The 15,775-nt window shown below is 40.2% G+C and overlaps 1 protein-coding gene across 2 annotated transcripts in view; it reads left to right on the forward strand.

The window, feature by feature from the left end:
* Window positions 1-576: 576 nt before the first annotated feature.
* The window catches only part of PAFAH1B1 (platelet activating factor acetylhydrolase 1b regulatory subunit 1), a 64,742-nt gene continuing 49,543 nt past the window's right edge, over window positions 577-15,775 (forward strand). The window contains exon 1 of one of the 2 annotated variants that reach the window (XM_052657620.1): window positions 577-956. The gene's annotated coding sequence lies outside the window, so the exon portion shown is untranslated. Of the gene's footprint in view, window positions 957-1,478; window positions 1,785-15,775 lie in introns of those variants that run through there. The other variant, XM_052657621.1, reaches the window with a different exon arrangement.

Below are 15,775 nucleotides of genomic sequence, written 5' to 3' on the forward strand. Positions count from 1 at the left end.
TAACAACCAGGCATCCCAGCAGGCTTTTAACCTCAACAGCTCTTCTCCCCAGACTGACCCAATCTACTCCCCCTCCCTCTCCCCGGTCCGTGAGAAATAAACCCGAAGGCCGAAGGTAGAAGGGGCGATATCCTGGCCCGGGCTCCGCTTTCTGAAGCCACTGGGGCCCGGAATCCACGGTGCCAGATGGTCCCTGCTGTTGGCCGGGGAAAACGGAGAGCTCTCCGTTCGCGAGCAAGAGCAGGGCGTGGAGGTGAAGACAGCCGGAGTTCACCAGGGGCCGCAGCAGTCAGACGAGGGTCTAGGAGAAGGTTACTGAGAGCCTTTGCACAGGTTGGAGAGGCGTGCTGAGCGAAAGTACCTCTTGCGCACACTTGTCCCCCACCCCACCTCTCTACATCGCCAAGCAGCATCAGCTCGCCGGCCTGCTAAGCGGAAGGCAGCCCGCTCAGGGCCGGGCCCTGGCCCGCGCATGCGCCGCAGCCCCTCCTCCGCTCCCGGCCCCCCTCCCCTCCCTCTTCCCCGCGGGTCTGGGGCGGCGGCGGCGGCGGCGGCGGCGGCGCGGTGACGTCAGGGCGTTGGGGCAGCTCCTGTGACAGACGGAGCTGGAGCGGCGGGGCGGCGGCGGAGTCCAGCGGCCGAGATAGCGAGTGAGCGAGCGGACGAGCAGCGACCCCGGGGTCCAGGGAGCGAGAAGAAGAAGGAGGGGAGCGCTCGGGCGCGAGCTCAGAGCCATCGCGAGCGCCGGGCTTAGGCTCGAGCCCCGGAACGGCTGAGGAGCCCGCCCGCTCCCCTCCCCTCCCCCTCCCCGGGACCGGGCCCAGCGCGCCATCCTCCCCCTCCCTCCTTCCCTCCCTCCCTCCTTCCTCCCTTCCCTCTCCCTCTCCCCCTCCCCCGCCGGTGGATGGGAGTGAAGGACGGAAGAGGCCCTGCGGAGGCGGCGGTGCAGCGCTCCGGTAAGGCGGGCGAGGGTCTGCGCTCTCCCTTATGTCTTCTCCACCGCGCTCGGGCGGCTGCGGGCCGGGCCCGGCGGCCTGACGATGTGGCTGCGCCGGTCCCCTCCCTCCCATTCTCCCCTCCCCCTGCCGCCGCCTCCTCCTCCTTCTTCTTCTCTCCTCGCTCTCAAAATGGCGGCCGCGACGGCCGTTGAGTGAGAGACACGGGAGGAGGGGGGGGACAGGCCGGGTAGGGCGCTGCCCTCGCTCCCCTCCTCCCTGGCCCGGGTTCTGGGGGTGCCAGGCCGCCGCGGCTCCACCCGCGGCCTTCCCCGGGAAGGGATCGCCTTCCTCCCTTGGTGACTTAGCAAGAAAAGTATTCTTGGGTAGGAAGGGCGTGGAGAGCAGGTCGCTCTCAGATCTTGGGGAGAGGGTTCGGCTCTCCTCTCCCTGTCCGCGGAAGAGAAGCTCCGCAGTCCCCACCCCACCCCGCGGCTGGCGCTCAGGGACCGGGCTCAAGCCGCCTCGGCACTGTCCACCGGCCTGCAGGCGTTCCGTCCCCCACCTGTCCTTAGGATGGAGTTGACCTGAGAAGGATGGTCCAGCCTTTCCCTGGCTCCCCTGTGCGGTGGTTCAGCCCCTGCACCCACTGAGGAGGAGCGGCCTGACCCCACCGAACCATCCGCAGCATCCACCCACCAAATCCGGCAGGATTTTCTTTTCTGCCGTCGGCTCCTTCAACGGGAGCTGCCTTTTGACGTTGTAACACTGAGCTTCGAGGCCCTCAGCCATTCTCCTTCGAATCTCCCCACTCGTATAGGAAACGCAGTGCCTGCCTTAACCTCCCAGGTGAGAAAATGCCTTTGAGGTGGTGGGCAAATTTTAACAGTACGTCTCTAAACAGCAGAGTGGAGAGGAGGAGGAGGTTTTTCAGCATCTGAGACAAGAGAGGAAGGTGGCTTGGCTTTATTTGTTGTTCTGCCTTTCTTCCGTGACTTAGCAAGAAACTCCTTGGGAGGAAGACGGGAGATTTTCTTTTGGGGTTGCCGTTTGGGTCCAATCTATATCAGTCTTTTGGTTAAGAAATTGTGCTTTGGAAGCGAAGAACCAGATTTGTGGTCTCCGTTCTCAATGGGCGATGTCATGCCAAGGTCCCCCCCTCCCCCTTTCCTTAAGAGGCAATCGGGAGAGAAGAAAGATGTTACTGTTCTTCCGACCTCTACTTTAACACACAATCCTTGAGATTTATAAGGTTTTAAAGGCTAAACAAAACAATTGTGCCGTTTTTGGTAATTCTATTTTTGTTGGGGGGTGGGTTGTTTTGTGTGAATTTCATTTTGAGCCTAGGGCGGAGGAGACCGTGCTTGGGCCTTTCATACCAGTAATGTCATCTCTCCCCTTTTGCCACGGTAGTATTTGCTTGAATTTTTTTTTTTTTTTTAAATTCCTTTTTTTGCTGCAGCGGAGCTTGATTGCTGCGGGGTTCAGTCTTTTAATCAGGAAAAATGTCCTGGTTGGGTAGGTCGATAGTGATATAATGTTGAATATATTAAAAGCTTTTACTTAAAGAATTCTGATTTGGGTCTAAGACATTAGCTACCTTTTAATCTCTCGTGGGTATCTTTCAGGACACAGTTTTGCAAAATAATTGGCAGTTGCAAATTGCAGTTTTTATTAAAGCATAAGCGTGATCTCTGTTTAGGGTGATTTACTCTTTCATGTTCTATTATAAATGATCATTGTTTGGATTGTTCACAAGGGGAAGATCTATCTCCTAAAACAAAGCTGTTATTTTTATAAATCAGAATGGAACCTAATTTTTCACAAAATATTTCTGTTTATCTTTATTTTGATGGAGCTAGCCCTATTTTAGTGCCTCTCCCACCTCTTTTTTTAAAAATGGGCTAATATTTGTGGATGCTGTGAACAGCCATTGAGCTGAGGAGACTGGGTGGAGTAAGAGAGCAGAAGCTGTGAAATGCTGGATTGCCCTTTCATAGAATTTTTCTCTTGCTTATGTTTTGTAAGGTTATTTGATGCTAATTCGTGCTACAACAAAGACATTTCTCTGTAGTAAATCTTAAAATCTCCTGTTTTTAGTTTCTACCTTTTTTTTGCAAGGTGGAGTAAAAAGCAGTGTCCCTGCTCTAAAGCAAATACTTATTGTCTGTATATTACCTGTATATATACATACACATACATATACATATGTACACATTTCTTAATGTTTTTTATTGTTTTAGTTAAGTAAATGTAAATTAACGAATGCCAGAAATATTTGGCAAAAAATAGTAGAAATATTGCGAAAATCTAATGAGAACATTATAGATGTTTTCTTTAACTTTAGTTTGCATTAAAACAGTAAAATCTGTGATTTTTAAATAATGAACATCAAAGTGAGTAAGAGAGGATAAGGTAATTTGTGTTAAATGCTCTGCAAGACCGTTTATCTTGTGTTGTCGTTTGGAAGAGATCTTTTAGTAAGGTACTGCCCTAAGAGAAGGTAGGTCATTATAATGTCTTGTATCAAGCATTCATGTGAATAGATGTTCTCAGAAGGATGTCAAATTGATGTTGTAAATGTAGTTTTGATGGGCCTTATGACTGTTTGTCAGTGTATGATACATTTTTATATTTTTGTTATTTTTAACGTGATTAAAAAGTAGAAGGGTTCATGTGGCAAGGAATGAGGTTAGTGTTATGTGTCTAACATATCCTAACCCTTAGTGTTTGTAGCTATAAGAGTGTACTAAGAGCCGAGATTTTTCAGTAGATTACTAGTTGATTAGGAGTTTAAAATAATTTGACTTAAGTATGAGAGCTTTTACTTCCAAATGTGTATCTGGATATGTTTCTGATACATGTGGCAGAATCTTTTGCTTAATTTGGAGATCAATTTTTAAAATTCTTAATAATCCTATACTTATGAAACTTTTAATGAGATTGGGATGGATTAATTTTTTAGTAGAATTACTTGGTATCTTTTTTTCCAGATACAGTTATTCTGGTATATAAAAAATTTATAGATGTTTCTGGAAGGGAGAAATCAGTATAATAATTTTTGGTTTTCCAGCTAGAACATACATGTTTCATTGTTTATGTATGTTTTTTCAGTGTAAATGTTTCTCTCTCTTATGCAATAAATGATACTGTATATATGACTTTATCTTACAGCTCATATTTTCAGTGTCCAAGAAAAAAGAGGATCTTTTTGTTTACCTGTGATTTGTATTATTCACAATTTGTCCTCTTAATTAGTAAGCCATAGAAACTATGGAAGTTATCATTATTAGGATGCAGATATCTTAAAAAACAAACCCAAATTAAAACCTTAGGACAATTGAAATGAATTTTCCAATTCTTCCCATTGAGTTCTAAAGCAGTGAGTCATGCACTCTTCTGCCAAAGGGACTTGAGGCTTGGTTGGTTTAACCACGCCTGTCATGTCTGCTGTGGTCCTAAAAGAGATTTCTTTATTTGCCTGTAACTTTCTGTTGTGAAAATATTTCTTTATGACTGGTAATCTGTTTTCATACACTTTGGAAAGAGAGATAGTTTAAAGTAGAAATTCTTTGCCACTTTTACTGTACAGCTTTTTTTTAAAATCTCACTTAAAAAGTTGCTCTATTAAAAACTATACGAAAACAAGAAACTGATGATATATGACTTGTGAAAAGAAAAAGCAAACCTGTTCTCCTAGTGCTTAGCTGTAGAGTGACTCTTAGTTGCTGAAGGCCAAATGTTTTGAGAAATGTGTATTTCATGAAGAAAGATGCTGTATTATATAAGCCTACTACTAGGTAAGTGCAGTGAAGGCTTTCTGAGTTGTTTTAGCTTTGCTGCTGGTTTGACATGGCACTTTGGCTAGTCATTTAAGTAGAACCTTAGTTTAATTTCTGCTGTGTGTATAATTTTTAATCTTGTCATGGCAGTTAAAAATTTTAATTGTTATTTGTGAAATGCTTTATAGTCTTTGGATGCAGATACTGTAAGGACTTGCTATTTTGATCTGTTGTTTTCTCTTTAAAAGATGGTGGCTTTTAGTTGAAACTTACCTAGTTAGGTTGATCTGTGCTTTTGTCAAAGATACTTCTGGAAAAGTATCCTCTGAAGTTACTGTCATCTAACGTTGTGAACATTTTCCTAGAAGTTTGTAAACGTACTGAACATGGCATTTCATTTGTTCTGTCAGGTACTTTTCGTGAAAGACTGGTATTTTTATGGATAAGAGAACTAAAATTTAGAGAATTTGTTTTCCCAAGGTCACAAGTTGGGTTAGTAGCTAGAATGAGGTAAATACTGTAGTCAGTGAACTACTTGGGTATTGCCTTGCATTATCAAACATTCTTTTTTCTTTTGACAAAATGGACTCTTTTCATAACTTTTTATGTTTGCTAATTTCTTTTCTAAAATGGTGAGAATTGGTAGCATTTATTGCCTGTATCATTTAAATTGGCATTTATTCACATGATCTTATATTGCTGTTTTGCTTATATAAGGCATTTGAATAGGAACTTCCAGAAAATGCCTAATACTGCTTTATCATAGTATGTTTATAATAAACGCTGCATACATACAAGTAATATTAATACATTAATATTAAATCAATATTTAAGTACATTTAAATATTTAATTACATTTATTTAAGGGGTATTAATAAGTAAATAAATACTTCTTAAATTTGGTTGAGTATGGGGTTCTGTGAAAGGAAATGTGCTATCCTGTAGTTCTTTGTAGTGGCTAACTTCCAGGGATCTCTCTGGAATTAAGGTGAATAAAGGAAAAGTGTTCCTATTTCCTTTACAGAGATTTTATGTTGTCCCAGGAACAAGGTAGCACTTCCGACATAGTTGTTTCAGGGCCACAGAACACTCATCCTTAAGAGGTGAGCTTACCCAACTAGACAAATTGCATTTGCATTTCTGCTCTTCCCATTTCAGATATCTGTTCCTTGAGCTCTTGTGTGCTCACCAGAATTACTGACAGTTAACTGAGGCTGATAAGAATTTTCTGAGAGACTCTTTTGATAACTGTGAAATTAAGAGTCTGGGAAATTTTTAAGGAATTTAGTTGAAAGCTTATGTTTTTAAGGATTTGTATGTTGTAGATTTAATTCACTTTTAATCTATGATAAAGATACAAAGATATGTTTTATGATATTAGTATTTTGTGTGTGTAAGGCATCTATTTTATCTCTTCATCTTTCCTTCCATGTTTGTTCATTTTATGAAAAATATGCTGACTGCTGAAGAAAGGAAGGGAAGATTAAGAGTCAGTTGTATTGGGAACTTCCTGATGGTCCAGTGGTTAGGCTTCTGAGCTTTCACTCCTGAGGGCCTGGTTTGGGGAGCAGTGGGGAGTCCACAAGCTGTGAGGTGTGGCCAAAGGAAAAAAAAGTTAATTATATTGATTATTATTTACTATTATTTTTGTTATTTTATTTTTAAAGGGTTAAAACACTAGCAGAAAAAATTAGATAAAGCTGTTGACTAAAACCAAAATGAATATTTTAGATTATAATCCTAGCTCCATCATTTTTATCAGCTATGAAAGTGTGTTAGTCGCTTAGTCATGTCTGACTGTTGGTGACCCCCATGGACTGTAGCCTGCCAGGCTCCTCTGTTCATTGGGATTTCCCAGGCAAGAATGCTGGAGAGGGTTGCCATTCCCTTCTCCAGGGGATCTTCCTGACCCAGGGATCAAACCCAGGTCTCCTGCAGTACAGGCTTTACTGTCTGAACCACTAGGGAAATCTCTGTGAGTCTTGAGCAAGAAGCCTATTTTTTACCAGTAAGTGGATAATGTTGACAGTATCTAACTCATAGGGTGGTTGCTATTATTGGATAAAAGGCCTCTAAAGCCTTCAGTAGATATTTTTTATTGTTAGAGACTTTAAGTAAGATAATTAGCATACTGTTTACTCATAAAAGTAAGCGATAATATAGCTCTTATAGTTTTAAGTATATTTCTTAAGAATTTTCAAAATTTCATAGTAGGCAAGAAGTACTGTGTAAATCAGTGCCAAATGGACTAATTCTACTTTTTAATATAAAATTATATTGCTTGCAAGCATTTTATTTAAACTGGAAAGTGTATTTATATCTTTATTTTAACAAAGCTTTTATTTGTGCTTCTTTTTTTTTTAAAGTAATGTGCTTATTTTATTTTGGACTGTACTGGGGCTTTGTTGGCTTAGTTGCCCTGAGGCATGTAGAATTTTAGCTCCCCAACCAGGGATTGAACTCATGTCTCCTGCATTGGAAGGTGGATTCTTTAGCACTGGACCATCAGGGAAGTCCTTTATTTGTCCTGTTAAATATTAAATAACCCCACATTTTTCCTGTTTTATTTTTTAGAATACCTTTTTATTTTGGGATAATTTTAGATTTGTAGACAGGTTGTAAAGGTAGTGCAGAGAGTTCTTGAATATACCCTGCCCCTGATTTCCTCCATTGTTAACATCTTATGTTTCTGTGGTACATTTGTCAGTCTTGGTATTTCCTGTTAGCTAAACTCCAGACTTGATTTGAATTTCGCTGGTTTTCCCTTGATGGCCTCTTTCTGTTCTAGGTTTAGTCCAGGGTGCCACCTTGCATTTGGTTGTCTCGCATCTCCAGTCTCCTCTGGTCTGTGACAGTTTCTCAGTCTTCCCTTGTTTTCCATGACCTGTACAGTCTTGAGGTCCTGGTCAGGTATTCTGTAAAATGTCCCCCAAACTGGGTTTGTCTGGTGCTTTTTCATGATTAGAACGGCTGTGGATTTTCAGAAAACAGATACCGCAGAGGTGAAGTGCACTTCTCATCTCATCACGTCAGAGGCTGCGTGATGCCCACAAGACATCGCTGGTGATGCTAGCCTTCGTCACCTGGTTAATGTAGTGTTTGTTGGTTGTCTTTTAAAGTTATTATTTTTCCTTTACCTTTTGGAAATGAGTCCAGTTACTGCTCTGGCGGGGGGAGTATCAGTTTACACGTGTCATTTGGAATTCTTCAGTAAGGCAGATTTACCTCCTCTTCCCCATTTACGTCCATCGAGAAAATTTTGTTTAGGATTTTAAATATTAATTTAAGCAATCCTTGTTTTATTCACATATTGTTTAAAACATTTTAACGGTGGTTTGAAGAATAAAGATCAGAGAAGGTCTTTGAAGGAGCTACATTTAAGTGAATTATATATCCCTGTGGAAATTATTCTGAGAGTAAAGTTAAGTGTTGGGATTTTAGAGAAGAGCTCCACATTTGGGGACTTGTTTGGAGGGAGACTGCTGTGATCTGAGAAGCAAAGCAAATAGGGCATCTTATTCATCTGTGCTGTGCTAGTATTTGAATCCTCCTTGTTCTTCCCTTTCCCTCAGAAAACTTGTAAATACTGAAGTGGAAAACAAAATATTTTTGACTGACTGGACTCTTTAAAAACAGAACTAAGATCTATGTCCTGAAAGAGATTTATTTTATATTAAGGAGAATTTATAATTTGAGTGCAAGATAATTCTTGAGCATTGCAGTTATTACAGTTCTTGGCAGTTTTTAAAATCTATTTTTATTTTATTTGCTGAATACTTATTTGGCTGTGCCAGGCCCTTGTTGTGGCCTGCAAACTCTTGGTTGCAGCATGTGGATCTAGTTCCCTGACCAGGGATTGAACTCAGACCCCCTGCATTGGGAGCTCAGAATCTTAACCGCTGGGGCACCAGGGAACTCCCTAAAATTTATTTTTAATTGAAGGATAATTACAATACTGTGTTGCTTTCTGTCATACAACATGGGTCAGTCATAGGTATATATATGTCCCTTCCCTCTTCTGCTTCCTCCCCACCTCCCATCCTATCCCACTTGGCAGTTGTTTTTATATCTTGCCCTTCCACTGTATTACTTGTACAAAGAATACCATTGGGTTTCAACTTTTAAAACCCTTATTCAATACCATTACTTACTTTTGTTTCTCTTCTAAATTTTCATCAATTTTTCTGTCCACCAAACGTTTATTTAGATATATCCTAAGCATTGGTGATGCAAACATTATTGTCAGCCGTTGCCGTCAATGATCTTAGAATTTATAAACATATTTAACGTGCAAAGGTAGAATAATAATGCTAAAATTAAAATGTATACTTGGCGAGATGTTTTCAAGGAGATCTTTACAAAGATGTTGGTTAAACGTTTTTGAAGAAATCTTGTCATGTTGTTTGGGGAATTAATTTGTACCTAGTCTCATAAGTTCCCCTTAGTTGGTGAGGAAGTTACTTGTAGTTGTAGTTCAGTATGGCTGGAGAGATGGTGAGTATAGAGAACACTGCCCTGATCTGACCTGTAAAGCCAGGTGACACGACCATTTTCATTTGTAGGCTTGTCTTAGACTCACGCAATACAAATTCCATGGTTCGGGGGATCTCAGGGGGTATCTGCATTTTCAGTAAGCTTCCTAGTTGATTGTTTTTGAGAAGAACTGTTTTTGTCCTTGAGGTGGCAGAGGGTGATTTTAAGTTGTGATAAGTGACATCATTAGATTTCCCTTTTAAAAAGGCAGCTGTCAGCATTGTGGGAAATGCAGCTATGGAGTGGATGGAGGCAGATAGACCTGTGATAACTATTTAAGAGACAGTGAACGTTTAAAGAATGGATTCGAGAGAGATTGAGTATGTATAAATTATTAACCGATTTGATATGGGAAGTGAGACAAACAAGGAATGAGGAAGGTGAAGAATTGAGATTTGTTTGTTTTGGTTTGCACTGTTGAACAAATATGGTTGTTTGGAAGCAATGGGAAAGAGTTGAAGGAGAACCAAGGTTGGGGGAAGTTTTTTTGGTTGTTGTTGTTTATGTATGTTTTAACAGGATAAGCATTAGGTGTATTGGAGACTTAAGTTCTAAAATATTTGATATTTTTATGTTTTATCTATCAGTATAATTAATAGTAGAATATTTTTAAAATCTTTGCTCACTAACCTTATGAGGTATTAAAAATTCATTCTTTCATCAGAATGTATTCAGTGCACTCTTATGAGAACTGTGCTGAGGTGCTGGGAAGCACTCCAGACATGGGACAAGCAGTAGTAAAATAATAAAGGTATCGAAGTGAGGAGAGGGAAGGCGTACATTACAAGGTACTCAGTGTTAACTAGAGTTTGAGCAAAGTGGGGCTTGATTAGAAGTAAGACTTGAAATGTGGGAAGGGACCAAGTACTAATCAAAGACCTTATACACTGTGCTAAGCATGTGGACTTTGGGAAACAGGTGCAGCGTAATGCAGTGATCAGAGGCCCTGACTGTGGAGACCAGATGCTTGTGTTCAGCTCTGCTACTTACATAGCTCCGTTGGATTACACACACACATACACAGAGTAGAAAAGCTCCTTATTTAAATTTTCATAGGTAGTTATGAGGAGTAAATGAACACTTCTAAAACACTTAAAGCAGTGACTAGCGTACAGTAAGTTCTATTTAAATATTTGTTAAGTAAAAACTAGTGTGCCAATGAACAATAGTTTTTAAGTAAGTGATATGGTCAGCTTGTATTTTAAATAGATAATTCTAGGGCTGAGTATAAGATAAATGTTAATAGGCCAAGACTAGATTTTAGAAAGACCTGTTGGAATTAAATTAGGCCAGTCCAAGGACTTGCCCGGTGATCCAGTGGCTAAGACTCTGCACTCCCAGTGCTGGGGGTCCGGGTTTGATCTTGGTCAGGGAACTAGATCCCACATCCCACAAGTAAGAGTTGTGCAGCTATTAATCAAAGATCCTGTATGCTGCAACTAAAACCCAGTGTAGCCAAACAGGCAAATATTTTAGAATAAATGAGTAAATCAGGCCAGTCCAGGTGAGAGCTGATGGTGTGAACTGTGGTGGTACTATTAAGGACAGACAGAAAAATTGAATAAACATTGAAGTGTTAAACTTGGCAGATACAGGTAATTGAATATAGAAAAAAGAAAACCAAGGCTGACCGCCCCCCCATCCCCGCCAATATTCGTTAAAGTACTTTGTGTCTTAGATATCCTCTATGCTGGTGATATTTGAAGCTTTGGTGTCTATTATGATGCTTCCATAAAAACGAGAACTAATGACTTGGTACAGTTTTTATTTTCTCTAAATGTATAGGCCTTTGCTGTTTTTTTCAGTAGATGGAGGGAAATTTCTCTTTAAAGATCCACTGCTATGTGTAAAACTCTCATTTAACCCAAGTCCAAAGAGCCAGAAAGCTTAATGATTTTATTATGTTGTTTTTATGTTATAACTTTATATTAAAATTTGTGATTATAAAAAGATAACATAGTAATGCTGTAAAAATTTAAAGTGGCTGCTGAATCATTAAAGAAGTTAAAATTTGTTAATTCTATTACAGCTATAGTATTTTATTATTTATTCATATATGATAAATAAACTTGAATCGGTACAATATTTCACCACATACTTATTCCTTTGATAAATCTTACTTCTCTCCGCTACTTTTAGATTTGTCAAATTCTACGAATATTTTTTCATGCCATTTAGTTTTACAAAAATAGGAAACTTGATTGAAATTAGAGTGTTCTCCAGAGTCTTAATGAAATAATTAAATGGGTGGGAAATTCAGTATCTTTCTGTAGTCTTTTAAATCTGGGTCCTGGGTTATAGTCGTGAACATCACGTATGATATGTGTCACGCTGTTTCAGGGCTCATCAAATCTCCAAGATGGTTGAGAACGATATTTAAACCAAATCTTGAATGAGTAATTGGAGTGGACATGGGAGAAGGTCATTTTAGGTAAAGGGAAGAGCAACATACACAGGTGCAGGAGCATAAGGAACTATTATGTGAATGCTGGGAAGTAATTTGCAGAGGGAATTGGAGAGTGCATGTGAGCATGAGACTGAAAAGGCACATACGAGCCAGATAGGTGGAATTTAGGAATTCTGGGTTGTTCCAGATTCTAGGCAATTCGGAAGGCATAGTTTCAAGCAAGGTGAACATTATAATCAGTTGTAGAGTTAGGTAGTTTAGATGGCAGTGAAGAATATAGATTGGAGTTTGAAGGTCACTTAAGAGGTTTTTTCAGGAAAGAATGATTAGTGCTTGAAATAGTGACAGTGAAGGTTGTTGACTGGAGAAAGGTTAGGAGGTAGAATTGTGAATGGGTAGTGTGTAATGGACGGAGGAGCCTGGAAGGCTGCAGTCCATGGGATCGCTAAGAGTCGGACACAACTGAACGACTTCACTTTCACTTTCATGCATTGGAGAAGGAGGTGGCAACCCACTCCAGGGTTCTTGCCTGGGGAATCCCAGGGACGGGGGAGCCTGGTGGGCTGCCGTCTATGGGGTCGCTCAGAGTCGGACACGACTGAAGCGGCTTAGCAGCTGCAGCAGCAGTGTGTAACGTGCTGCAATGGGAAAGAAATCACCTGCCAATGCAGGAGATGCAAGAGACTCGGGCTTGAGAAGGAAATGACAACCCGGTCCAGTATTCTTGCCTGGAAGAGTCCATGGACAGAGGAGCCTCACGGGCTGCAGTCCATGGGGTTACTTGACTGAGCATGTGTGCATGATGGTGGAGGGTGATGGGTTGGTAGCAAAAACTGGTAGAACTTAAAAAAAAGAGAGAGAGAGAGACGCGGGCTCAGTCCCTGAGTGGGGAAGGTCACCTGGAGGAGGAAATGGCAGCCCACTCTGGTATTCTTGCTCAGAGAACTCCATGGACGGAGGAGCCTGGAGGGCTGCAGTCCATGGGGTTCAGAGAGTTGGACATGACTGGGCAACTGAGAACACACACACTGTGTGATGAGGAGTGGGAGGTATCAGAAGACATCTCAGATTTGTGGCTTGGGTGTTGGGGTGAAATTGAGAAGCTGAGTGTCATTAGCCATCCATAGCAGAGAATAAAAGGAGGAATTATGTGGAATATTACATAAAGTGTCAGATTAATTTTCCTGAACCATAGTTCTCAAGTTGCTTTCTTGCAACAAACCGATTGCCAGCTTTTTACTGTATTTATTTAGTCAGCTTTGTAGATGAAAATGCAAAGGGTACCTTGCCAAAAACATATTTTTTTAATCCTAAATGGACACTCAGGGACCTTTCTTTTGTGTCCTAGCTCACATTTCAGCAGCTACACCTGTTTCTTATTGCCTGCCTTGTAACTGGTGATTCAGCCTTAAGATACTTTATTTTCCTTATAGCATTTTCACTCTTTACCACTCTACCATTCTTTTTCTCTGTGTATCTTCTGACATATATATCCTTCAAATTTGCATACCAGGTTCTTCTTTTCCAGGTAACCTCTAATTTTATTTTTCACCTGAAAGAAATTTTCTTTGAATTCATAATTTTAAGGTATCTACAAGTGTTTTTTCTTGTTATTGTTGTGCAGTCACTAAGTTGTGTCTGACTGTGAGCCCATGAACTGCAGCATGTCAGGCTTCCCTGTCCCTCACGAACTCCCACAGTTAACTCACTCATGTCCATTGAGTCAGTAATGCTATCCAACCATCTCATCCTTTGTCACTCCCTTCTGTTTTTACTTCAGTTTTCCCCAGCATCAGGATCTTTTCCAAAGAATTGGCTTTTTGTATCCAATGCCAAAGTATTGAAGCTTCAGCTTCAGCATCAGTCTTTCCAATGAATATTCAAGGTTGATTTCCTTTAGGATTGACTGGTTTGATCTCTTGGTGTCAAAGGGGCTGTCAAGAGTCTTCTCCAATATCATAGTTCGAAAGCATGAATTCTTTGACACTCAGCCTTCTTTATAGTTCAACAGCAGTACATGACTACTGGAAAAACCATAGCTTTGACTATACAGACCTTTGTTGGGAAAGTGATGACTCTGCTTTTCAATACGCTGTCTAGGTTGGTCATAGCTTTTCTTCCAAGGAGCAAGTGTCTTTTAATTTCATGGCTGCAAGTCACCGTCCACAGTGGTTTTGGAGCCCAAGAAAATAAAAGTCTATCACTGTTTCCACTTTTTCCCCATTTACCTTGAAGTGATGGGACTAGATGCCATGATCCGAGTTTTTTGAATGCTGAATATTAAGGCAGCTTTTTCACTCGCCTCTTTCACCAAGAAGCTCTTTAGTTCCTGTTCGTTTTCTGCCATTAACGTGGTATCATCTGCATATCTGAGGTTGTTGATATTTCTCTGCAGTCTTGATTACAGCTTGTGAGTCGTCCAGCCTGGCATTTCACATGGTGTACTCTGTGTATGAGTTAAAGAAGCAGGGTGACAATATACAGCCTTGACATACTCCTTTCCTAGTTTTGTTGTAGCTTATATAAATTTTTATCTGACATACCAAGTGAATACTTACTCAAGAGCCTAGAACGGTACCTTGCCTAGTAAGTGGTGCTTGATATTTGGTGATGTGAAGATGATTAAGACAAGTTGACATAGTAGCAATAGGGCTGTCTACTTTTTGCCTTCTTGTGGTGGCAGAACTGATTTGTGTTCTGTCCTTGACACTAGAAAAGCAGTATCTCTTTTTACATTGATGATGTATGTAAGAATGTAAAAGGTACTATGCTATGTCATCTTCAAAGTGAAATTATAATTTTCTCTTTGTATGTCTTCACTATTCTAGAACTCTATGGAGGGAAGTAAAATGGTAGAGAAGCCCTTAACACTGATTAACTCCTTAAGCTTCACCACAGTTGTTTGATTTATGTGGACAAACAGGCTTAGGAATTTTGAAAATTTGCCTAAGGTCAGTTTGTAGTTGATATTTGAACCTCCACTGTTTGACTTCAAAATTCTACACAGTAGGACCTCAAAAGTATAGGATTGATTCCTTCAGGGCTTTCATAGCATTTATATATTCAGCTTGTTGTAAGAGGGCCCATCATGGGATCTAGATGTCATTTCTTTTAAATTTTATTTTACATATTTACAGTTTATTTTTATTACGGAATGTCAGATATGCAGGAGAAATACCTGTGATGATATAACAAAATACCCACATAACTACTACCTGAATTAACAGATGTTAACATTTTGGTTTAAAGTTTTTTTTTTTAAAGAAATACGGCTTTATTACAGTTAGAGTTGACACCCACTTTCCAGCCCTACTCACCCTCCCTCTTTCTAATGATAAAGTTCTGCCTAAGGATTGCATATATTCTTTTATTCTGTTTTTATACTTTTTCTATACATAAATGTATCCATAAACAATGTATAATCAAGTTTAGAGTCTACATGAATGTTATACTGTGTATTCTGCAACTTGTTTTCTTCGCCTAAAAAATGTTTTCTAGATACATTGATGTATGTAGATCTAGTTTATTGTGGTAAATAATTTCTTATATATAAAATCATCTCTAGTTTGTTATACCTATAGTACAGAAATAGGCCTTTTAATTGTTTTCAGATTTTCACTGTTACATATACAGTGTTGTAGTAAACATGAAAAAGGTGTCTGCAGATGATAAATTTTGTTTTTGTTTCACAAAGTTTTATCTTAAGGTTGATTAAATATTTGTTCTTTAGTAGATTTTATGCTTTGAATTGAATAAATAGAATGAATAATATTGTTGACATTGATTTTAGACCATAAATTCCTAAATTTTGTTGCATTTTCCTTAGTCTGTTCAGAAAACCTATGTTTAATTCAGTACTGGGCCAGGGGTTGCACACTGGTGGCCTTTATGATGAACTAAGTGTAAATGCATTTCTCTTGTCCTTGCATAGTTAAAAAAAATTTTTTTTTGAGTCATTATCTTAGAATTAGGTTTTTTTAGATTATCCTGAAAAATTGGAAGCTTTGGCAACAGCTGGGCCCACATTTTCCTGTGGCAGCAGTTGGCCTAAGCTGAGTCACAGCTGCTCTCCTTTAGATGGGCGTAAACTTTCCAGTGAAACAAGGTCCTACCACTCC

Source organism: Budorcas taxicolor, chromosome 19 (assembly GCF_023091745.1).
Source record: "Budorcas taxicolor isolate Tak-1 chromosome 19, Takin1.1, whole genome shotgun sequence".
Lineage (NCBI taxonomy): Eukaryota > Metazoa > Chordata > Mammalia > Artiodactyla > Bovidae > Budorcas > Budorcas taxicolor.